The sequence below is a fragment of the Eurosta solidaginis genome, chromosome 5 (assembly GCF_040869045.1).
Source record: "Eurosta solidaginis isolate ZX-2024a chromosome 5, ASM4086904v1, whole genome shotgun sequence".
In the NCBI taxonomy this organism is placed as follows: domain Eukaryota; kingdom Metazoa; phylum Arthropoda; class Insecta; order Diptera; family Tephritidae; genus Eurosta; species Eurosta solidaginis.
In genome coordinates, this window is record NC_090323.1 from 93,548,548 (window position 1) to 93,574,389 (window position 25,842).

The following is a 25,842-nucleotide window of genomic DNA, read 5'->3' on the forward strand; positions in this document are numbered from 1 at the left end:
TCAAGCTTGTCAGAATGAACCTGATAACGTGGATTCCAAATTATTGAAGCATATTCAAAAGTAGGTCTGACCAATGGTAAAAAGAGTTTTTGTAACGTATGGGTCATTAAATTCTTTAGACCAACGTACCAAAGTACCTTTAGCGTTATTCACGCAAGATTCAATATGAAGTTTAAAATCGAGTTTTGGGTCCATTGTAACGCCTAAATCAATAAAATTAGTGACTTGCTTGATTACATAGTCGCCAATAACATAATCATGGGATTGGAAGGACTTCCTTGTAAAACACATGAACTTACATTTAGGTAGGTTTAGTGACATGGCGTTTACATTACACCAGTCACCAAGACTATTCAGATCAACCTGAAGACATGCCCTATCCACGGGTGAGCGGATAGGTATTACAAGTTTGATATCATCAGCGTACATCAACGGCTTGCAGCTCTTCAAAACACTAGCAAGGTCATTAATGAACAACAGGAACAAAACCGGACCAAGATGACTGCCTTGAGGAACACCAGAGGTTACGTTTATGAACCGATTAAATATAAATGTTTGTTTTCTTTCCTTCACATAAGAAGAAACCCAAGATAGGAGCAAAGGAGGAAATCCTAACCGATCAAGTTTGAATAAAAGTATAGAATGCGAAACTTTATCAAATGCCTTACTAAACTCAGTATAAATAACATCAAATTCACAATTAGTCTTAAAACTGTTGGATACAAAGGTTGGAAACTCGAGCAAGTTGGACACCGTTGATTTACCCTTGCAAAAGCCATGTTGTGAAAAGTCAATTAATGAAGATACCCTAAAAGCAATCTGTTTTGTGATAATCAATTGAAAAAGCTTAGGAATAATGTTGAGTTTGGCTATTCCTCTATAATTTATAACACAAGTTCTGCTTCCATTTTTATGCAGTGGTATAATGAATGATTCTTTCCACTTCTTGGGGAATACCCTTTGCTTCAGGCACGCATTAAACAAACAGGCTAGAGGTCGATATAAGTATCGAGCCCAAGACTTCAGCACTACCGACGGAATTTGATCCGGACCACTAGAGTAAGACATTTTTAGATTTTCCAGATGAGTTAAAACATCATCAGTACATATATATGAGACTGCCTGGGAATCCAGAGGAGACAATCTGAAAGGATAATTCGATGGCAGGTAATCATAGGTCTTTGAATAAGCAGATTCGAAGAAATCCGCAAACATGTTAGCAATTTCGAAGCTATCGTTGGAAATCTGATCATTTAGCTTCATTGTAGAAGGAAACCCTTTTATCTTCCTTTTTGAATTAACAAAGCTGTAAAACGACTTAGGATTGACAAAAATTTGGCTTTTAGTCCTACTGATATAGTTCCTATAACAAATTCTGTTCAATGTGTTATATTTGTGACGTAAAATTGAGTAGGCGGCATAGTCAGTCATTGATCCAGAAAGTTTGTAGCGTTTGAATGAACGCGTCTTCTGATTTTTCAGGCGTTTCGATTCTTTAGTGCTCCAAGCCGACGATGATATAGCAGTGGTTTCGGACGTAGGTATGCATTTTTTAAATATTCCGTATAGTACATTATTAAAATGAGATATACTCTCATCAATATCCCCATCGTATTCAGGTCAATTTACTCTCGATACTTCGAGTATTACTTTAGACCAATTGGCTTTTCTAAACAGAAACCAGTGAGGGGCTTTCGCACTACGTTGGAGGAACGCTCAGATAAATTATGAGATTCCATAAACATCGCGAGAGCAGGAAGATACACATCTTCAGGCAGGGCAAGGGGATCGCATCGATTTACAAAACAATTTGAATCGTATGAGAAAATTAAATCCAAGCATTTACCGAATTTATTCTGAATGTTGTTAATTTGAAAAAGTCCTACATCTGCAAACTCGTTTAGGAAATCATAGTCGATAGCGCGAGAAGAAGTAGGGACTATGTTGTATAATTGACTGTTGGGGTAAGGCGGAGGTGGCATTTGACATGCTGGCAAGCCCCTGCTAGCTCGTCGGGAGGGGTGAGTTTTTGCTCACTTGCCTTACCTACAGTTATACAAGCAAAAAGAGGGGTTCATGCTTGAAATCTATGAAAAGAAAAGGAAAGCTGGAAGAAAAGTTCTGTCCGTGTCAGGTGGAGTCATCCCTCCCCTCCTGCGTAAAACCTTGACGCAGCCTTGGGCGTTGCACTGACTCCGAAACTTTAGCAACGCCCCCTTAGCCTGACATTTGTCTGTTGTCCGTTATCGTTCCATGTTCCTATCCAGTTATGTCTGTCCTAGTCGCCCCCACATTCACGCCCCCTATAATGTACCAGTGCAACACCCACACCAATCAGTTGCTTAACTAGCCGGACATGGCTTTAATCTCTCACCCCATAGAAAAAGACTAAAAAGATGAATAAACAAGGTGAAGAGAGTTGCGTTATAAAACTTCACAAGCTTAGTTCATTTTAGACAATAATATTATATAAAAAAATGAAAAAGAAGAAAAAAAAACGTGATAAAGGGGGAATACAAAAATCAAGGTCTAATCTAACTTAAACACCTAAACTTAAATATACGAATTCAAAAGGGTAATCTACCTTCAGGTAGGTATAATTTCAACAAATTCTAACGCTCTAAAATTTGATAAAAGCTCTTAAATAACTAAAATAATAGGAACCCAAATAAAGCAATGATATCAAAAATTCAACAAAGGGAATTCAATGAAATCAAAAATAACTAAAGTGGACTTCGAAATTTTGATGCAAAAATAAAATAAAAAAAATAGAACAAAATGTGATCAGCCATAAATTAATGTAACGGAACTTCAATGACGGAAGTTTATTACATGTAAGTTCCAAGGGATGAGGAATAAAAAAAAGGAAAGAAAAATAAAACGAAAAATAATAAAAATGTGCAAAGATAAAAAAAGGGCTAAAGCGCAATGCAATATAAGATCAATTTATAAACTAAAATCCAAAAGTAAAATTTACTCGATTAAAAATAATAAAAAAACAAAAAAAATTTATGATAAATGATAAAACCGTGGTATATCGGACGACCCTGTGCGCCGATAGCTTCTCTACCGCACTCAGCTTCCAATACTTTCAATGTTTATATACGTAGGCAAGTAATTTTTGTTTTGGTAAATATACCTTATCATCTAGTACTCACCGATCTTTCCTGTGACAGAGGCGCCTGCGTCGCGGAGATAGGGTTGCTGAAAACAAAAAAACCTAACGCGCATACATATACATACCTAATGGCTGGAAGTTGTTCCAATGCCCACTAGAAGGTGGGAGAGCTAACCAAAACTAGGTTGGAAGTTATTCGGACGCGCGGGTGGCGTCCGAATCAAAGGAAAATAATGTGCCCTAAATTATAAAAAAATGACTGTCTTGCGGCAAAAAAAAAATAAAGAAATCAATGGGGCCAATAAAGTGAAAACTAATAATTTAAGTTCAACAAAAATGAAATGGAAATAAAAACAAGAAAAACGCGAAATAAGAAGATGAAGAGGTGAGGAAAACGAAGAGTGATGCAACGGAAAGGGGAGAGGTGATCAAGGGAAAAGATGAAAGGCAAAGGGAGGTGGAAAGAGGAATACAAAAGGCTAGACAAGAATACGGCTAAAATAAAATTTAATGTTTAAAACGAAACAACCCGAATTTAGGAAACAAAAAAAAATTTCTATTAAAAAAAAAAAAGGAATCGGGTGCGAAATAAAGAGGGACAAAAAAAACTTACTTTGAGGTAGGATAACAAGAAGTGTTTACAAAAAAATTGTCTTTCCCAATTTTCATAAAAACAAATCTATTGAATAAAAAAATTAGTTAAATGGAGCTGAAGAAAGCATACAAATAACTATGGCAAAAAAATCCGAACAAACAGCAAAAGCACGAAAATCGAGTTTGGGAAAATTATAGAAAGAAAAGGGAGCTAAGCACAAAAAAAGCAAAAAAAAAAAATGCGAAGATTCCAACGAAAGGAAAGAAAGGGCAAAGATCACCAAAATCGCGATGTAGATAATAAAACAAAGGAACAAGAAAAAATTAATTGGAAAAATATGAGGAATTGAAAATAACTAAGGAAAAGGAGAAACTAATTTAATGAAAAAGGCGATGACTTACTCTAAAATTAATGTTAGGGCAGATCGAAATTTAAAACGAGTAAGAAAATAACTAACTTATGAACTAAGAAAATTAACGAGTACTACGAAGAAACAAAAGAACTCTGATTATTGAGATGCAAACAAAAAAAAAAAAGGCAAAGAAAATTTAACTATCGAAGCAAGGAAAAACAAATAGCTAAAATTATTTAATTCAAATGAAAGGTAAAGATTGTAGGCAGCACCGATGACTCCTTTCTTCTATCTCTTCTCGTTCTTCTCGGCTATTTCTGGTGACTATTTTAGGTATGACGATATGTGCTAGTTGCTGTGGCAGGAGCGTTCAGAGGCACTCTGGCTGACTTTGTAGGTGGAGCCTAGCACCGAAGATTATGCTCCCCCTTTACTCCTCGTTGGTTTGCTACCACAAAATATCTGAGTATATGCAGTGTGCAAATTTATGTAGTGGCGTTTTTAAGGCCTTTGCGGTATGTCTGGCGGTTTCCTAAAGGGGTGGTAATACAAAATCTCTTAGAGCCTAGAAACAAAAGATAGCAGACTGGGGTGCAGGTGAATGAGCCTTTTAACTGAAATTGAAATTGAACAAGTTTTGTAGAATCAGATTCAGCTTTCAAACCCAATTCACAGAAATCAAATTTCCTAGATCAAACAAAAAAATCAAATTAAAAAATCAAATTTCAAAGTAAAGTTTAAAATTTCAAAGCCACTTTCACCCGTGTTTGATCTTGCGATTTTACTTTAATTTTGAGCACACGGTATGCATCAAAATCACCCCTTTTTCTTCTTCAAATTTTTGCCTTACTTCACTTTAACCCTTTTTGCCTTAGACACTTTCACCTGCTACCCTGGGATTTTTGGGGCCTAGAAAAACTCACCTAGAAAGCAGCAGTTCAGGGTACTGTTCTCTGGTTCCTTCGGAGACCGGTATTCCTTACGGACCGTTACTGCGGTTCACCAAAAATATATATACTTATGTACATTATATGAAAACTGTTTTTAAAACTTTTCAACGCTTTCTACATAAACGGGTAAAGATGTCCGCACTCACTTGGCTCAACTTTTGATTTAGATCATTGCCCCGCTTCGTTTGGAGGTCGTACCCCACATTGCCATTCTCACTCAAAGACGAAGGACACTCATACATCCATCAGATTAGGCGGGACACGACAGATACACGCTTTCACGACACTAATTTCACCCACACTAACAGATACACATTCATACATCTAAATCACGTCACTAACACACATAAGGATAACTCCGTTGCTGTTAACGCACAGATACTGCGGTGTTCGGACGCTTGCAATGTTGCATTGAACCACAGGCTGCCGCTACAGGCTCTGATGCCGCCGATGTTGCATGCAACATGGAGAGTGTCCGTAAAAAGATTCAAAGCGCAGTCTGTACTATTTTAGTTTGGTGTGCCCAACGTGTGGCTTCGACCCACGACCCAAAGCCGGGCTATCTCCTTACCTATTCAATATTTCGTTAAGCTAACGCTTATTTATTTTATGGGCAGTACTCAGAATTATTTTGTCTGATGTCTACTAAAATCTATATCACAGTTTACTATATAAAGGACTAGAATAGCATGCAGGTTAAACATAAAGCTATATCACAGGTAAGTATCTAAGACTAAATCACAGGTGAGAACCTATATCTATATCATGGTTTTGCAGGTTAATAAAAAGGGTGTCAATAAATAAATACGTAAATAAATTAGTCAATAGATAGGCAAATAAATGAATAAATAATTACAAAAAAAATAATTAAATGATTAATAAATAATAATATAATACAAAAAATATATAAATACAAATATAATTACAGGGGTAAAACTAAAGGGTATAAATAATTGTCAACATGTTTATGCACCGTCAAGACTTTACAACATAAAACATGCAACACTTCTACACAAACCACACGCAACACAGATTTAAGCAACAAAAATGTCTTTAGCGTGGTATACGCCGATTCTCTTGCCGCTGGTATCGACGAGTTCGTACATTGAATTTCCAATATCTTTCAGGACTACACACTTAACTTGCTTTGGGGCAAGTTTAGCGTTGTAGTTTTCAATCTTCGAACTCTGCTTGAAATTTCGGCGGTATACCACTTGTCCGGTTTGGAATTTCACATCTTTGCTACGGGTATTATAAAACTTTTTACCTCGCTCATGTGCTAGTTCCAGCTCCTTCATTATAGAGTCCCTAATGCTTTGTAGCCTATCTGCTCTAGCATTTATCTCTAAATCCACGTTTTTAACTGCCCCCAATTTGCGGCATATTTCATATGCTGCCCCATGTTGCATCATGGGCATGCCAAACGTGGCATAGTATGGGGAGCAGTTAATGGAAGAGTGTATCGCACTGCGAAGGGCAAAATCCGCATCGCAGATACACCTATCCCAGTTCTTTTGATTATCCTTGATGAAGGACCGCACTATTTGGACCACAGAGCGGTTAACCCTCTCCGTTGCATTCCCTTGAGGGGAATAAGAAGCAGTTCTTATATGTTTAACTCCATACTTATCTAAAAATTTAGCAAACATATCGGAGAAAAATTGTTTCCCATTATCGGAATGAACGTATTCCGGGACCCCAAAAATGTGAAATACTTCTTTTCCAAAAATTTACAAACATCTACAGACGTGGATTTACGCATTGGTTTTAAAAAGACGAACTTTGAAAAATGATCAAGACACACAAACACATAGACATTACCATCACTAGTTCGTAGGTATGGACCCATAAAGTCAATAAACAAACGTTGGAAAGGTCTTTCGGTTACGTGTTGCTTTCCCATGGACGGTTTATGAAAAACGTTTTGAGTTTTATTTCCCTTGCATACTTCACACTCATTTAGGAAGGTTTGTACATCGGTTACCATACCAGGCCAATAGTACTTTTCGCGTATTCGGGCTAAGGTTTTGTGGATGGCCCCATGTCCGGCCGAAGGTGACCTGTGGGTGGATTCCACCAACCCTGCGCGCAACTCCGACGGCACCCAGAGTTTCCAGGCTTGGTCCTGCTGAAGATCGTCTCCCCGGTAAAACTGAGTCCGTTTATATACGTAACCGTCTGACACGCATAGTTCTGGAAGTTTGTCCTTCGTTTTCTGTCACGGTTTTTCTAAGTTCGTCATACTATTCAGTTCTAAAGTAGTCCGAGTCCAAGTCAACGTCCATTAGTCTGTCTGATAGCTGCATTTCCTCCATGTGCGCTCGCGATAGCGTATCGGGTACAACATTGAGTGCTCCTTTTCTGTGCTCGATTTGAAAGTCGTACGCCTGAAGTTTTAAACTCCACCGCGCGAGTTTTCCTGACAGGTCCTTTTGGTTCATCAACCATTCAAGACTCGCGTGGTAGGTTATGATGGTGAAGGGCAAACCTTCGAAGTATGGCCTAAATCGTTTCACACTTATCACCGCAGCGTAGCACTCAACCTCGGTGATACTATAATTACGCTGCGCTTTGTTTAGTTTGGCGGAGATGTACGCTATGGGTCGTTCGTTGTTCTCGTCGTCTAACTGAAATATTACCCCGCCCACTCCGTCTGTCGAAGCATCGCACTGGATGTAAAAGCGTCTGTCAAAGTCAGGGTGTACCAGTACGGGACCGGAAATCAAGCTCTCTTTTAGTCGCTCAAAGGACTTTCTTGCTTCTTCTGTCATCGTAAGCCTTTTGATTTTTTCTTTTGTGAGACATTCGTGCAGCGGCGCTGCAATGGTTGCATAGTCTTGGATAAAACGGCGGTACCAGCATGACATCCCTACGAACCGTCGGAGCTGTTTTGGCGTTTTTGGTTCGGGGAAATCCCTCACCGCCGCAACCTTGTTTGCATCGGTTCGGATGCATCGATTGCCCACTACATAACCTAGGTACCTAACTTCCCTGAAACAAAACTTACTTTTTTCGACATTTATGGTAAGGTTAGCTTCACGTAAACACTTAGCGACCTTTTCCAACCAACGTAAATGAGACGAAAAATCTACAGAACGAACTAACAAATCGTCTAAATACACAAAAACACAATCACGTAAAGAAGCGGGTATAACCTTCTCCATTAGTCTACACATTCTTTGTGCTGCATTACACAGTCCAAACGTCATGACTGTGTACTGGTAAAGGGGACGCCCTGGTACTGTGAATGCAGTCTTCTCTCGGGACTTCTTCTCCAATGGTATTTGCCAAAAGGCATCTTTTAGGTCGATGGCCGAAATGAACCTGGTATTTTGGAGTCGGCTGAAAATCCCATCAATGTTCGGAAGGGGATAAGCGTCCTTTATAGTTCGCTCATTCACCTTCCTCGCATCGAGACAGAGACGCTTCTTTTCACCCTTTATCACCAGCGATACGGGAGAGCTCCAACTGCTATTACTCTACTCAATCACCCCTAGACCCAGCATGCGGTCTAGCTCTGCAAAAAAAAGTTTTTGTATGGCTGGTGATATCGGATATTGCCTCTGTTTCACGGGGAGATTCTCATCCGAGACCTCGATCACGTGTTCCTCCATGTTGGTTTTTCCCAACCCCAATACAGCAAAGGATGGGAACTGCGCCTTGACCCTTTCTAAGGCAATACTTTGCTCTTTCGTGAGGACATGTTGCACGGCATCAAACGACAAATCGCCCTCAGCGGGTACCAATTCCGCAACGGCAGTGCGGGTTGAACGCACCATCTTTCCTCGACTAACAACATCCAGGTCGAAAGCCTGCCAAAAGTCCACCCCTAAATAAACTTCCTGTTGGAGGCCTGGCACGATTAGGAATTCCAAATTCTTAACTTCTCCTTCCCATAAGACAGACAGAGTGATAGCACCTACTACCGGGGTTTCACCGCCGTTTGCTGTACGAATATTTTGATTAACTAGCTTAATGATGCTATCCTCTCTGCCTTCTAAAAAATTTTCAAAATTTTTTCCTAAACAATTCGCGCCAGCCCCCGAATCCAACAAAGTTAGGACATCCTTGCCTCCCATCATAGTTTTCGCAAAGAAGCGATTATCTCCCTTGAGGGTTACGATAGTTGACACAAAATTATGGTGGATTCTTTTCATCCTTTTCCGCTTTTCGCGCATCTTCTTAATTTTATCGTAACTCCTCTTCTTTATAGAAATTTCTTCAAAAAAAATACGATGCCTAGCTTCCTCATAATCTATTTTCCTCTGGTGTAGACTTTTTGGTTCGGCTTTCTTCCCTTCTGCTGCATTTTCACTATCCTTCACCCCGCTTTCCATCTTTAAAATTTTGACGCTGGGTTGGTCTCCGGGTAGTCTGTCTCCTGGCGAGAGCTCCCGGCAATCTCCGCCAGTTGGGAGTTTCCCTTCTTAAACACACAAAAAGACGTATCCTTACCACAGCAAAAGAGATCATATTATGGAACGGGGACTTACAATGATTTTCTTTCTTTACCTCGGACAGATTCTTTACAAAAAAGTCGACAGGCATACCACGCGCATAACACAACATTAAATGGTAAGGGGACGCACAAAAAGCATTGGTGGTGGGATTAGGGCCGAACGTTGCCTTCGGCTGTGCCGAACTTCCTTGGATTGTTGTAGTCGTTTGTTGCTGGAATGGCGTTCTACGCTGGAAATTATTGTTTGTGATTGCGTCTACGGGAGACTGCTTTACTTCCTCATCCGCAGGTGCCGCTTCGGGATATACTAACTCACTAACGGCTTTGGCCCTACTTTTATTTTCTTTTATGAGCCGTTCCGCTCGCCTACACTCAGCCTTTAACCCAGCCAGCGTGTCGATTTTCGACCCAAACGTTAAATTTGCCAAGTAGGGCTTCAGGTGCCCCCTAATTATCCCTACCAGCTCCTTCTCCGGGATACTTTTCGGGAGCTGGAACGTCAAATTATGGACCTCACCGTAGAATTCGTCGAACCCTTCCAGTGGCTGTTGTTTGCGTTCCATTATCTCGCGGATTATCTCATAATCGGACTCTGCTGTCTTGAAGCAGCTCCGCCCTTAGCTCGGAGTACCCAAACTCGGGTTCATCCGAGTGGTCCTCTAAGACCTGCCTGTACCACTTCAAGGCAGAGCCCGTTACGAGACAGTGGAAGTCGGCGAAGAGCTGGAAGTGTGAAATATTATGTTGCTGTCGCAACTTCTCAATTCTAAACAGAAAGCTCTCCACCGTTATTCCTTTACTCGTACCGTCAAACTTCACGTGCCACTTGTCCAGGTCCAACTTCTTACATTTCGGAGGGTCCTGGGTGTTGCTCGATGAACCTGAACCCCTCAACGTAGCATTTGAATCGACACGCTGGTTGGCTGCTTCTTCCCTACCATTCCTCTCTGGAGTCGATGACTGACCAGGCCGGCTAACTATCTCTTGCGCCGAAGTTTCCATCACAGCGACTCGGTTACTGAGGTTTGCAATGTTGTCGCGGATATTGGGGACCTCGTCCATATACTGCACCATCACCTCCTTTTGTTGCGTCATCATTGCCATCATATGGCTCAGCTGGTTTATGTTGATGGCCGTTGAAGTTGGCCTGCCGCTGTTCCGCCACAACAGCACCCTGGTCCTTTGATGGCTCCTTGCGTCTAGGGGTAGCTCCGGGTCCTGACAATTTCAAGGCACAAAAGGCTATTCCAAAATTCGGGCTTAAAAATAAAAAGATGTCAACTGTGTAACACTAGAACAACTTAACCTGCTAAATATAGGGAAATTCCAACAAAACCTTTCAAAAATTTCAAAATATGGTTACTTTGTAACAAAAGCGAGGTCTAAAAAAAAGTATGTAAAACGAATTTCAACAAAATGCTTACCTGTCGTACTGAATTCAACTCAGCAGTTTAAGCCCGAAGTCAAATTTAAAACAGGGCAAAAAAAAAATCTAAAGATGGAATTATAAAATTGTTACCGAACCCTCAAAAAAATGTAAGAGGAAAATTCCACTTAAAGTAAAATATTAAAGTAAGATTTAATAAGTTTAAAAATAGAATTAACAAAAATATAAAGGCAATCCAACCAAGCTTCACTTCAACCGGGTAACCACCGACTTCAAACATTTTCAGACTGTAGTTTTAAGCCAGTAAAAAAATAAGATTTGCAAAGGTATTACAAATCAAATAAAAACTTCAAAGATTAAGCTTAACAAGACAAAATTGATATAATAATAAAAAATACAAAAAAATTAAAAAGGAAATGCACGTGTGGTAAAAATAAACGTGTAGTATATAAAAAATATAAAAAATGGTAATCCTTTTATATGTATGTATGATTTTTTATTTAAAAAAATTAAGCTTAGTTATTTTTGTTTTGCTTTGTTGTTGCTTAAATGTTTGGTTATAGAAGTAATTATATATGCTATTGGTGTGTATTGGTGCTGCACCTCGGCGAGGTCCTAGTGAATGTGGGTGAGTGGTCCGTTTGTCACTAGTCTATGTCCTAGTGAACTAAGTCTCCCAAATCCGTCCGCTTATTCAGTATGGCACTACAAGCCTGCAAGCTCGGGCCTCAAGCTTGGTTGCCACACTGCTTCAAATCGCCTTCGTGTAGGCTGACTGCAATCCTCACGTGCACGTAGTGCTGGACTACGTACACGGTAGCTTAAACAGTCACCTACACGCTACAACATCTATTTGTCAATATACTAGCCTTACCGCCGAACACCACTTATGCATGCGTTGCAGCTTACAAAAGGAACTTCTACGGCAAGACGAGTATTCCCCCTTGTGTTTGTTGTAGTGGCACATATCGCGTCGGACGGATCCAAGCGATGTTGCCCCTACAACGGTCTCAGTCCTGTCAGAGAACTAAAACTGAAATTTAAAGAAAGGTAAAAGTTATAAATGTAAACATCAGATACCGTTAAGAAACGAGTTATAGGAAAAAGGGTATAGGAAAGAAAGGAAAAGTCATGAAAAAAAGGAAAAAATTTTCTTGGAAAAATAAAAAAAAATTTGAGGAATGCAAAAATAAAACAAAATAAAGATGGAACTGAAATTAAGAAAAAATTGAAACTGAAAATTGGGCTATAACGTTGGGCGCCATTGTTGTATAACTGACTGTTGGGGTAAGGCGGAGGTGGCATTTGGCATGCTGGCAAGCCCTGCTAGCTCGTCGGGAGGGGTGAGTTTTTGCTCACTCGCCTTACCTACAGTTATACAAACAAAAAGAGGGGTTCATGCCTGAAATCTATGAAAAGAAAAGGAAAGCTGGAAGAAAAGGTCTGTCCGTGTCAGGTATCCCTCACCTTCTGCGTAAAACCTTGACGCAGCCTTGGCCGTTGCACTGACTCCGAAACTTTAGCAACGCCCCCTTAGTCTGACATTTGTCTGTTGTCCGTTTTCGATCCATATTCCTATCCGGTTCTGTCTGTCCTAGTCGCCCCCACATTCACGCCCCCTCTAATGTACCAGTGCAACACCCACACCAATCAGTTGCTTAACTAGCCGGACATGGCTTTAATCTCTCACCCCATAGAAAAAGACTAAAAAGATGAATAAACAAGGTGAAGAGAGTTTCGTTATAAAACTTCACAAGCTTAGTTTATTTTAGACAACAATATTATATAAAAAAATGAAAATGAAGGGAAAAAAAAACGTGATAAAGGGGGAATACAAAAATCGAGGTCTAATCTAACTTAAACACCTAAACTTAAATATACGAATTCAAAAGGGTAATCTACTTTCAGGTAGGTATAACTTCAACAAATCTTACCGCTCTAAAATTTGATAAAATCTCTTAAATAACTAAACTAATAGGAACCCAAATAAAGCAATGATATCAAAAATTCAACAAAAGGAATTCAATGAAATCAAAAATAACTAAAGTGGACTTCGAAATTTTGATGCAAAAATAAATTAAAAAAAAAAAGAACAAAATGTGATCAACCATAAATTAATGTAATCGAACTTCAATGACGGAAGTTTATTACATGTAAGTTCCAAAGGATGGGGAGTAAAAAAAAGGAAAGAAAAATAAAACGAAAAATAATAAAAAGGGCTAAAGCGCAATGCAATATAAGATCAATTTATAAACTAAAATCCAAAAGTAAAATTTACTCGATTAAAAATAATAAAAAAACAAAAAAAAAATTTATGATAAATGATAAAACCGTGGTATATCGGACGACCCTCGTGCGCCGATAGCTTCTCTACCGCACTCAGCTTCCAATACTTTCAATGGTTATATACGTAGGCAAGTAATTTTTGTTTTGGTAAATATACCTTATCATCTAGTACTCACCGATCTTTCCTGTGACAGAGGCGCCTGTGTCGCGAAGAGGGTTGCTGAAAACAAAAAAACCTAACGTGCATACATATACATATCTAAATGCTGGAAGTTGTTCAAATGCCCACTAGAAGGTGGGAGAGCTAACCAAAACTAGGTTGAAAGTTATTCGGACGCGCGGGTGCCGTCCGAATCAAGGGAAAATAATGTGCCCTAAATTATAAAAAAAAAATTACTGTCTTGCGCCAAAAAAAAATAAAGAAATCAATGGGCCAATAAAGTGAAAACTAATAATTTAAGTTCAACAAAAATGAAATGGAAATAAAAAAAAAAACAAAAAAAACGCGAAATAAGAAGATGAAGATAAAAGTGTTTAACCTTTTGCTGGTGAGGAAAACGAAGAGTGATGCAACGGAAAGGGGGGAGGTGATCAAGAGAAAAGATGAAAGGCAAAGGGAGGTGGAAAGAGGAATACAAAAGGCTAGACAAGAATGCGGCTAAAATAAAAATTAATGTTTAAAACGAAACAACCCGAATTTAGGAAACAAAAAAAATTTCCATTTAGAAAAAAAAGGAATCGGGTGCGAAATAAAAGGGACAAAAAAAACTTACTTTGAGGTAAGATAACAAGAAGTGTTTACAAAAAAATTGTCTTCCCCAATTTTCATAAAAACAAATCTATTGAATAAAAAAATTAGTTAAATGAAGCTGAAGAAAGCATACAAATAACTATGGCAAAAACATCCGAACAAAAAGTAAAAGCGCGAAAATCGAGTTTGGGAAAATTATAGAAAGAAAAAGGAGCTAAGCACAAAAAAAGCAAAAAAAAAAATGGGAAGATTCCAACGAAAGGAAAGAAAGGGCACCAAAATCGCGATGTAGATAATAAAACAAAGGAGCAAGAAAAAAACAATTGGAAAATTATGAGGAATTGAAAATAACTAAGGAAAAGGAGAAAATATTTTAATGAAAAGGGCGATGACTTAGTCTAAAATTAATGTTAGGGCAGATCGAAATTTAAAACGAGTAAGAAAATAACTAACTTATGAACTAAGAAAATTAAAGAGTACTACGAAGAAACAAAAGAACTCTGATTATTGAGATGCAAACAAAAAAAAAAAAAGGCAAATAAAATTTAACTATCGAAGCAAGGAAAAACAAATAGCTAAAATTATTTAATTCAAATGAAAGGTAAAGATTATAGGCAGCAGCGATGACTCCTTTCTTCTATCTCTTCTCGTTCTTCTCGGCTAGTTCTGGTGACTATTTTAGGCATGACGATATGTGCTGGTTGCTGTGGCAGGAGCGTTCAGAGGCACTCTGTCTGACTTTGTACGTGGAGCCTAGCACCGAAGATTATGCTCCCCCTTTACTCCTCCTTGGTTAGCTACCCCAAATTATCTGAGTATATGCAGTATGCACCCTAAAGGGGTGGTAATACAAAAACTCTTAGAGCCTAGAAACAAAAGATAGCAGACTGGGGTGCAGGTGAATGAGCCTTTTAACTGAGGCATATCGAAATTGAACAAGTTTTGTAGAATCAGATTCAGCTTTCAAACCCAATTCACAGAAATCAAATTTCGTAGATCAAACAAAAAAATCAAATTAAAAAATCAAATTTCAAAGTAAAGTTTAAAATTTCAAAGTCACTTTCACCCGTGCTTGATCTTGCGATTTTACCTTAATTTTGCGCACACCGTATGCATCAAAATCACCCCTCTTTTTTTTTCTTCTTATTTTTGCCTTACTTCACTTTACCCCTTTTTGCCTTAGACACTTTTACCTGCTACCCTGGGATTTTTGTGCCTAGAAAAACTCACCTAGAAAGCAGCAGTTCTGGGTACTGTACTCTGGTTCCTTCGGCGACCGGTATTCCTTAAGGACCGTTACTGTGGTTCACCAAAAATATATATACTTATGTACATTATATGAAAACTGTTTTTTAAAACTTTTCAACGCTTTCTACATAAACGGGTAAAGATGTCCACACTCACTTGGCTCAACTTTTGATTTGGATCATTGCCTCGCTTCGTTTGGAGGTCGTACCCCACAAGCAAGCAAATGTTCCCTTTTTGCCATTCTCACTCAAAGATGAAGGACACTCATACATCCATCAGATTAAGCGGGACACGACAGATACACGCTTTCACGACACTAATTTCACCCACACTAACAGATACATATTCATACATCTAAATCACGTCACTAACACACATAAGGGTAACTCCGTTGCTATTAACGCACAGCGGTGTTCGGACGTTTGCAATGTTGCATTGACCCACAGGCTGCCGCTACAACTAGCTTCCCATCGATAAGACTCCATGACACACATGACAGATTAAAATCGCCAAGTACAGTGACAGAATCACAGGCCCTGGCAGTGCTGCACACAGATTTCACTATTGAGGAATGATTCAATAAGGAAATGTCAGATTGTAGGGGAATGTAGTTGGCTATAAAATATTTGTAGGTTGAGGAAAGTTTTACTCTCACGCAAAGAAACTCAGCATCCTCAAAGTCAGGAAAATATAGTTCCTCCGCGGAAAACCTAGCGTGAACGGCAATTAACACACCTCCAAAAGCTCTGGCCAGTCGGTCCTTTCTAAACACCTGAAACGGATTCAATAAAACTTCAGCATTAAAAACTGTTGGTTTTAGCCAAGTCTCCGTAAAACCGAGTACATCATAAAAACTCTCATGACTCAGTAGAAAAATTTTCGTTAATTTGGTATTCAACCCCTTAACGTTCTGGTAAAATATACTAAGTGAGATGTTATTTACGTTTGATAAGACATAATTTAAGTTTCTGCCATTTCTGGAGTGTTGCCTGTCAAGTTTTTTGATGCATTTAAAGTAGCGCGTTCACGGTTCGAATTTCTAGTAAACAAATGCACCACAGAGTGTTTCGGCCAGAAAGTAGAATCGAGTACCCTATCAAAAAATTTGTCAGGAACTAAGATTCTGAACGAAGAGATCTCTCTCCCAGACTTAAAATTTAACTTATAAACATTATTATTGCTGTTAAGTTCAACACCAAGCTTGGAGCATACGTAGTTAAATATATCAGCTTCCGTCAGCGATGCGTGAAGCCGTGATACAACAATGGACCTACGGGGGGGAACAGCAGTCACCACCGTAGGAGCACCAGGTTCTAAAGCAACCGATTCAGAAACGAGGGCTGTGATTGGGGCTGCGACTGCAGTTGTTGTTACAGCAGACTATCTCCGTGATCTTCCCAGTTAGTCCATTACAGTTTAACTGCAGAATTCTGAAGTGCATAGGGGGAGACGTCGCCACTCTGGGAGTAAGTGACGGGTGACTACGCATGGGTTGAGGAAGGCCAGGACGCAACTGCTGTTGTGGCCCTGGGACTGGGCGTCCTTTGGCAAGCATTGGGATACCCGGTAGATTGGGGTTTGCGACCTGGCAAGATGGCGCAATGAAAACCGTCGGGGGGTTGCCGTCGCGGAGACCAGAACATCTAGGAAAGTGGCACCGCCCAAGGCAGGAGGGGTTAGGGACTAAGAGTCTGTTACCCTGACTTACACGACTGTTGCCGGAAAACAAGGGGGGGGGGGTGGGAGAAGACGGGGGCAAGGGCTGATGATCAACATTGCTACCGACTCTGCTACGAAGATAGTAGTTATGAGTGGTAGCAGCTGTTTGAGTTGTTGGCGCCGCGGGGCGCTAAGGCGTAGACTACGGGACGTCCTTGGACGTGAACAGCAAGGAGCCACAAAAGATGTATAAAAGTTACGTGGACGTCGGATTTTGGGATCAAGCCCAGAACAACCTGTCCGATGCAACCATCCCTTACACGAGACACACTGAACAGAGTACGACCGTCCTAAAAAGATTCTTTTCCGGCAGATGCAGCAAAGCCATTTCTCAGGACAGGGGTCAGGAGACGGACCTGGATTGGATTCGATACCTTCCCGGAGCAAGAGAATATGGAGCAGTCCCGCTGCAAGGAGCTGCTGGGAGGATGACAATTTGTGGGAGGGACGCTACAAATTAAATGGGGTTACACTGAAATGACAGTCCTTGGTCGGGAAAAATACCGAGTCGCTCCGGTACATAGAACCGACTGCCTTGGGAAGCGGACCTCTTTGGCGGTGATGGTAATTGGTGACGCGCTGAATTTATGTTTATGTGCGTGTCCTTTGGCCCTCCGTCCATCTTTGTCGACCGTAGAATGCATTATCTAAGGTCTGCAGAAAGCGCTCGCGCATTTTTTCGCATCCGACAGCACTTTATCGCCGAAGGCGATCTAAACTTTATCATTGTGCCTAGACGGATTCGATAGGAACTTTACGGTGGACCAAAGTTTACCTACACCGGCAGAGAGGTTACAACCGCTCAGGTGCTCCTCCCATTTCGCCCGCTTGTGTTCATCCCCAAGCAATCTGATGCGTTGGTTTGTATCCCTCATTTGGGGGTCGCCGGAATCGGGTTGTCTTATAAGGTCACGTTCTCTCGCTAAATTTGCGGCCTCCGCCGGAAGGTGGAGCCGAATTACGCGAATTCTACGGGAGGGAATGAAACGAGCCGAGGCGGATTCAATGACCTTGCGGAAAGCACACTCCCCTTGGCGGGCACCAGTCGGGATAGGGAGGGCAGCAAAGCGGTTTTATGTAAAGGATTTGTATTCGTCCCACTTTCCTTTTTTTAAGGTTAAGAAAGTGCGTTTTTCTGTGACGATGAAGTCGGCGCACATAGGTAGCTTTTCAAGTTTTAAGGCGGCCAAAAATATTTTATTGCCTATATCTTCTTAAAACTGTTTATTAAATGAAAAATTATAATAATTTGTGTAATTAATCGGTTATATTAAAAAAAATTGATATTACACTGTGTAACACTAAAAAAAAGCTGCACAGTGAGGCTATATTTCTTGTTGTACAGCAAGAAGTGTAATAACTTAGTTCTTTCTTTATCTAGGGTAAATTTTAAAATGGTTTTATGAAAAATTATAATAATTTGTGTAACCAATCGGTTATATTAGAGTAGGTATTACACTGTGTAACACTAAAAAATACCTACGCAGTGAGTTATTTTTCATGTTGTACAGCAACAAGGGTGTATAAAATCCTCTATCTAACCCTCTATCTGCAAGTATCTGCAGCTAAATATAATGCAGTTGGTAGGCTAATTGTTCCAAGTACCATGTTTAGAACTAATTTTCACTTGGGCGGACTTGGAAACATAACAAAACTGGTTTTGAACACCAAATATCAAAAAAAAAAAAAAATAATTTTTTTTAACATCCTAAATAAGATAGGTTCTTTATCAATTTATAACTTTTAAAAATCACAAACACCATTAATAATGCTGGTATTTACCTGAAATATCAGAATCCATCACAATTACTCACTTCAATTGTCTTAAAACTTTAAATATTCACGATAAAACATGCGATGTCACATAGGTTAAAAAAAACGCGTTTCAGAAATAGCTAAATTCCGATTACTTGACGGCTAACGTCAGGTATGCGATGGATGGGAAGGGGTAGAATTATTGTTCCCCTGTCTATTCTTAAGCTGTGGGAGTGCTTGTTTTTGTAATTGTGGCAATTTTCAGAAATTCAATTATGGCCGCCTAAATATCTAAAATCTACCTATGTGCGGCGGTACGCTCGAGCGAAATAAGTATAGGCAGGTGGTCGGATGCCAATGTTACAATCGGCTGCTAGTTGACGCAGTTTACGAGTTCTGCGCTCACGATTGATATGTCCGGCGAACTGTGACAGCTTCCTACCATACGTGTGGGGTCGTCTCCGGTTATTGTGCAGAACGAGGTTTCTTCTATTTGATCCGCCAACATCTCACCCATACTGTCCGCCCGCAAGTTTGAATGCCATAGATCATGATGGGCATTGAAATCGCCTAAGATAATGCAATTGTTGCCAGTGAGTAAGGCGCTGATATTAGGGCGGTATCCACTGGGGCAACAGGTGGCAGGAGGGATGTATATGATGATGATTTCTAGGTTTGCACCGCCTGACCGGACAGACAAGCCTTGACGTTCTAAGACGCTGTCTCTGCGGCCGATGTCGGGATCAAATATGTGTTATTGCATAGAGTGTGTATGATAAACGCGAGGCCGCCTCCATTTCCGTTCTCGCGATCTTTTGTGTGGACATTATACCCAGAACAGGTCTGCAGAGCAGATCCTGCTGTGAGTTTAGTCTCTTGAATCGCAGCAATGCGGATGTTGTGCAGCTTTATGAAATCGACTATCTCCGTGATCTTCCCAGTTAATCCATTACAGTTTAACTGCAGAATTCTGCAGTGCATAGGGGGAGACGTCTTCACTGTGGGAGTAAGTGACTGGTGACTACGCCTGGGTTATGGAAGGCTAGGACGCAACTGCTGTTTTGGCCCTGGGACTGGACGTCCTTGGGTAAGCATTGGGGTACCCGGTGTATTTGGGTATGCGGCCTGGCAACATGGCGCAATGAAACCCGTCGGGGGGTTGCCGTCGTGGAGTCCAGAACATCTAGGAAAGTGGCACCGTCCATGGCAGGAGCTGCATTGGCCGAATGTCGCAAACATATATATTCTGTGCTGGCACACGGTGCAAAGGGAAGTAGGGACCCTGACCTACACAATTGCTGTCGGGAAAGAGGGGGAGAAGACGGGGCAGGGGCTGATGCTCGGCATTGCTCCCGACTCTACTACGCGCTAAGGCGTAGACTACGGGACGCCCTAGGGCGTGAACACCAAGGAGCCACAAAAGATTTATAGAAGTTACGTGGACGTCTGGTTTTGGGATCTAGGCCAGAACAACCTGTCCGATGCAACCATCCCTTACACGAGACACACTGACAAGAGTATGACCGTCCTAAAAAGATTCTTTTCCGGCAGATGCAGCAAAATATTTCCCAGGACCGGGGTCAGGAGACGGACCCGGATTGGGTTCGACACCTTCCTGGAGCAAGAGAATATGGAGCAGTCCCGCTGAAAGGAGCTGCTGGGAGGATGATAATTTGTGGGAGGGACGCAACAAATTAAATGGGGTTATACTGAAATGACAGACCTTGGTCGGGAAAAATCCCGAGTCGCTCCTGTACATAGAACCGACTACCTTGGGAAGCGTCGACTTGGGAAGTTTCGACTAAATGATCGGTCACACCTATTGGATAAGGCGAAGCACTGCTAAAAGAACAACAACATCACAAATTGTCATCAATATCCTCTAGTGGGAGTCCAAGGAAACTTGCTGTTTCAACAGGGGTGGACCATAATGAGAGGGCTGTTAGAGGCGTTGTTTCCACATTACAATTGAAGAGGTGGTTGGTGTCATGTGAGAACACATCGCGAGCATGGCATACATTTTGTGTGTTGGGGTTGATTCTGGATAGGTAAGAGTTTAACCTGTTACAGTATCTAGGTCGTAGTTGAGCTAGAGTGATTCGCGTTTCCCTAGGGAGTGTGCGTTCCTCTTCTGCAAGTTTAAGGTATTGTTCTTTGAGTACAGGATTCACCGGACAATTCCTTATATTAGAGGTCCGACGCCTGTTTGTGGAGTTCATTGAGGACATGCTTGTGTTTTTTTGCTTCATACGGCTTTGTTCTCAGGTGCCGTATTTCCTCATAATGCTTGCGGAGATGACCCCTTAATGACCCCTGATGGGGAGTATTTTCGCCTCATTATGTAGATGGTGTTCTGGTGGCATAAGAAGGCAACCCGTCGCGGTTCTGAGGGCAATATTTTGGCAGTTCTATAGCTTCTTCCAGTGAGTAGTCGTTAAGCGTGGCGACCATATCGGAGACGCGTAGCATGCAATCGGTTGGCCAATTGCTTTGTAAGTGGTAATGAGCGTTTCTTTACCTTTTCCCCCAAGTTCTGCCAGTAAAAGATTTGAGGATTTTGTTACGGCTCTAGATTTTCGGTACATTTGCGACTGCATGCTCACCAAAATATAGATCCTGATCGAACGTCACACCCAAGATTTTGGAATGAAAGACAGTCGGTAGCGTAGTGCCATTGACGTGGATGATCAAGATGGTCGACATTTGTGTGTGTTGTAAATAGATGAGGAAGGTTGCGAATTGCGTGCGAACGGACGTGTATTTGGAGCTCGCAAATAGAATAAACATTATTAAGTCTGTGTGCTTTGTTTGATAAGCACTAAAAATTGGTGAAACTAGCAAAGTAGCGACATGTGATGTACCAGCATTGATAAAGTACCTTTCTTGTGAACTTCAATTATATCTAATTTAAATAAAGAGGTTGTGAAAATATATTTTACTTGTGCAGTTTTGTGTAACTGTTAAGCAGAAAATGGAAGAGTGCGGGAAATGTCGCAAAAAAATAAGAGGGGAAACAGGTGTAAGATGTGAGGGTGTGTGTGGTAAGGTTTACCATAAAAACATTGCGTGTGCATTAGACTGGGTCGAAAAAAAAGTTGCTAATATCCGCCCCTAAATTTGAAGTTTATGTTGAGAGGGTTTCGGAAAAGTTTTTTTAAATTTTGTTTGATCCTTAGAAATACAGCCAAAAGGGGTTTTTCTTTGTAACTTCGTTATTTGACGTCCGATTTTTTTGAGAAGCTTCACATTTCCGTTTAATGTCCTTTTAAGCTATGAAGTCTTTTTCACATGATTAGGTCAGCTAACAAAATTTTACCCCCCTAATGTATGTTTTTTTCCTTACCAAACGAAAGTACTTGAAAATTCAAGAAAATGTTGCTTTGAAACCATATTACTAAAATAATAAATAAAGAAGTTATATATAGCCCTTTCAATATTTATTGCAACTGTTATTTTACCTGATTCTTGTTATAATTTGACCTGAAACTCATGATATTTTTGGAGGAAAAATTGCAGGGTTTGCATTGAAAAGTTAATAAACATATACCAAATATCATGAATAGGGGAAGTCGTATTTCGTATTTATAATAATAACACTATGCGACAAAATCAAGTTTTTTTTCTGGGTATTGGACAAACCCACTTTTTCATAGAGAATGAGGCTTAAGTAAACAAAGTACTATCTCCATTTTTCGAACTTAGTCTCCAAAAAATAGATATCGGCTTACGAAGTTTGAAGTTCTAAATTCTACATTTCGAAATTTTATTTTATTTTTTTGTTAACGCGTTCAGCAAATTGAACAAGAAAAATGTGGGCGTGGTCCGCCCGTTTCCCTTATTAGAAGGGCTGGATTCCTTTTTTGAGAAATTTAGTATAACAGCTCTTATACGAGGTGAAAAGTCAGAAATCAGAGTCTGACTTCTGAATACAGTCTGAATACAGTCAGACTCTGACAGTATTCAGCCTTTCTAATAAGGGAAACGGGCGGACCGCCCACATTTTTACTTGTTCAATTTGACTTTTAAGATTTATTTGTGATGATTGCATGACTTATGTTTCCAATGTTGATGAGGCTTTAAGGGAAATCTTTGCTATTTCAGAGGTAAACAGAGTAAATTTGAAAGAGCAAAAAAGCGAAATTGAAAAAAAGTTGAGTGAGCATAAAAGGGAAATAAGCGCTTCCATAACTCACAACGAAAGAGAGATGAAAATAATGGTAGAAAAAGTCTATAAAGTGAACTCAGTAAAACTAGAGTTAATGAAAAAATAGAATGCTTGTGTTTGGAAAATAAGGATAAACTAAGTAAAGTTAGTACACCGAATGAGGCGTTCACTAAGCAAAAGGATGAAATTATTAATGAAGTTAAAAAGGTTGCTAATATCCCTAATGAGGCGTTTAATAAACAGAAAGAGGAGAATATAAAAGAGGTTAAGAAAGCTGCTAATCAGAATAAAGGTTTTGACGGTGGAAATGTTTCTACATATGCCACTGTTACAAAAGGCATCCCTCCAATTGTTATTAAGCCCAATGTGAAACAAGCCATTGAGAAAACAAAAACGGATTTAAACAAAATAGATCCATCGCATTTAAATATAGGAAGGGCACAAAACAAAAATAATGGCACGATAATTATAAGCGCTAATACAGCAGGCGACAACGACAAAATTAGAGATACGCTAACAGAAAAGTTGGATAAAAATGTGTATAATATAGCTGAGCCAAAAGTGTATTTTCCTAGAGTTGTGGTAGCTAATATTATTGCAGAGCCTACCGAGAGCGAAATAGTTAGCCGGATCCTTGCGCAGAATTATACACTGAGGGAAGCTAAAATTAAATGTATTACAATTAAACGCGCTAAGAAAGTAAATATTATAATGCAGTTATAGAAATAGAGCATAAGTATTATGAGGCCATCCTGAGACATAAGGAAATTAATGTTGGAAGGGATCGCTCCCTGTTTATGTCGGTAAAACTGTAAAAAGGTGCTACAAATGTTTAGGGTTTAACCACATAGCTGCCAATTGCACTCTGAAACAGAGATGTAGTAAATGTCTTGGGGAGCATGGGGTAGAAAACTGCAAGGAGAGCATGTCCATTAATAAATATGGTAATTGCGTAGATGCCAATAATCAGTTAGGTTTTAAGTTCAATATAGACCATAACATAATGAGTCATGACTGCCCAGTTTATCAAAGGAAGTTTAAGCTGGAAAAACAACGAGCTGGTTTTTAGCAACCAAGACGTACAAGCCCAGTAATAAATGTTTTTAATTTGAAATGTGTCTACTTGAATATTTGTAGTTTGTTAGCAAATAAAGCAGAGCTAGTAAAAATGATAGAAGAAGTGGATCCGGACATTGTTTTATGCTCAGAAACACGTATAACTTCAGATATTCTTGATTCTGAAATTAATATTGCACCATATACATTAATTCGCTGTGACTCTCATAGTAGACATACGGGAGGGGTAGTTTTATTACTGAAAAAGGTAATCAAGTACAAAGTCAGGTTTAATCGATCAATTGATAGAAATGTATGGTGTGGTATAGTAAAATTAAAGCAAGTGGATATTAAGTTGCAAATAGGTGTGTTGTACCATTCCCCAAGTTCTAGCGACAGTGAATTTTTAAATTACGTAGAGAGCATTTTATCAGAAGTATTAGAATCAGGTACGATTTCCCTTCTAGTTGGAGATTTCAATATAAACTTAAATATTAACTCTTCGAGTAGTTACAAACTGAATGAAATTTGTGCACGTAGCGCAATGAAACAAAAAACAAATTTCAATACAAGAGTCGCGGAAACTACTCAAACAAAAACAAATTTATTATATGCAAACGCTGATATGCTGTCTTGTGTAAATCTTGAAGACCACAGAATATCTGATCATGAAACTATTTCATTTGCTATTAAAGTAAGTAATTCAAACCCGTTACGATGAGTCATTTCATCAAAATCCTGTGAGAATTATTCTGCCGATAACTTGGCGGCTCTACTGAGGAATTGCGATCTCAGTTTAATAAGAAGAATGAATGTCAGCGATCAAAGTTAAGAAATAAATGGTATGACCAAGAATTGACAGAATTGAATAAACTAAAATACCGGTTGCACTCACAAGCTAGAGCAACGGGTGACTATACCGAATACAACATGGTCGCGAAATACTACAAAAAACTAATCAAATTTAAAAAGATTAAATACATGGAGAATAATATTGATATCAATAGTTCAGATAGCAAGCTAATGTGGAAGCATCTTAAGCATGCTGTAAACTTGACGGCGCCACTAGAAAAGATCTTGATGGTGATCGTAACAGGTGTGACATATGATACACCTCGCGATATTGCTGAAGCATTGAACTCCTTCTTTATAGATAGCATTGTTGATATAAACAGGGAAATTGAAGTCGTTCAGAGACAGAACAACTTCCAATTTACAGCTAGGTCATGTTTAAAATTCGAAGAAATTACGGTTGCGGATGTTATACTTATAGTAAAAAGGTTCAAAAATAAAACTGCGGGAATAGCAGAAGAACTAAGGCCGATAAATACATTACCGAACATAGAAAAAATTCTGGAAATTGTAATAAAAAATCAACTGGTTAATTACATAGATAGATAGATAATTAAATGAGGATCGCACTGCCACCATTGGTCTATTGTGCCCTCATCTGCTTCACAACACCTCATCCAAGCCGGCATGTCTGATGAACCCTAGCAGTTCACCTGGCTTAAGGGATTTGATGTGAGAATGCTCTGGCCCATGAACTTAGCCCTACGTCTTGAGATTGCATCACACTCCAGGAGGATATGGGCCGCCGTCTCCGCTAATCGATCACAAAATCGGCATGTGTTGTTCGATATTATACCCAGCTTTTGCATGTGGCTGTTCAGTCTACAGTGTCCTGTAAAAATAGCTGTTAGGATTCTTAGGTTATCTTTCGAGAGGCCTATTAATTCCCTGTATCGAGTTGTGCAGTAACCCCTTAACAGTAGCTTAGATTGTCTCAGGCCTGGCATATTACGCCAGTGTTCTTCCCTCTTTTCCCTTTTTTCAAATAATAGATGCCTCCTAATTTCCTGCGGGCCTACTGGCAGGAACGGCTCAGGACCAATATGTCATATCGTTGCTGCCTCTCTGGTCAGGCTGTCCGCCTGCTCATTACCCTCAGCTGCCCTGTGGCCAGGAACCCAGGCCAACAGTAGTTCGTTGTGTGCTCCA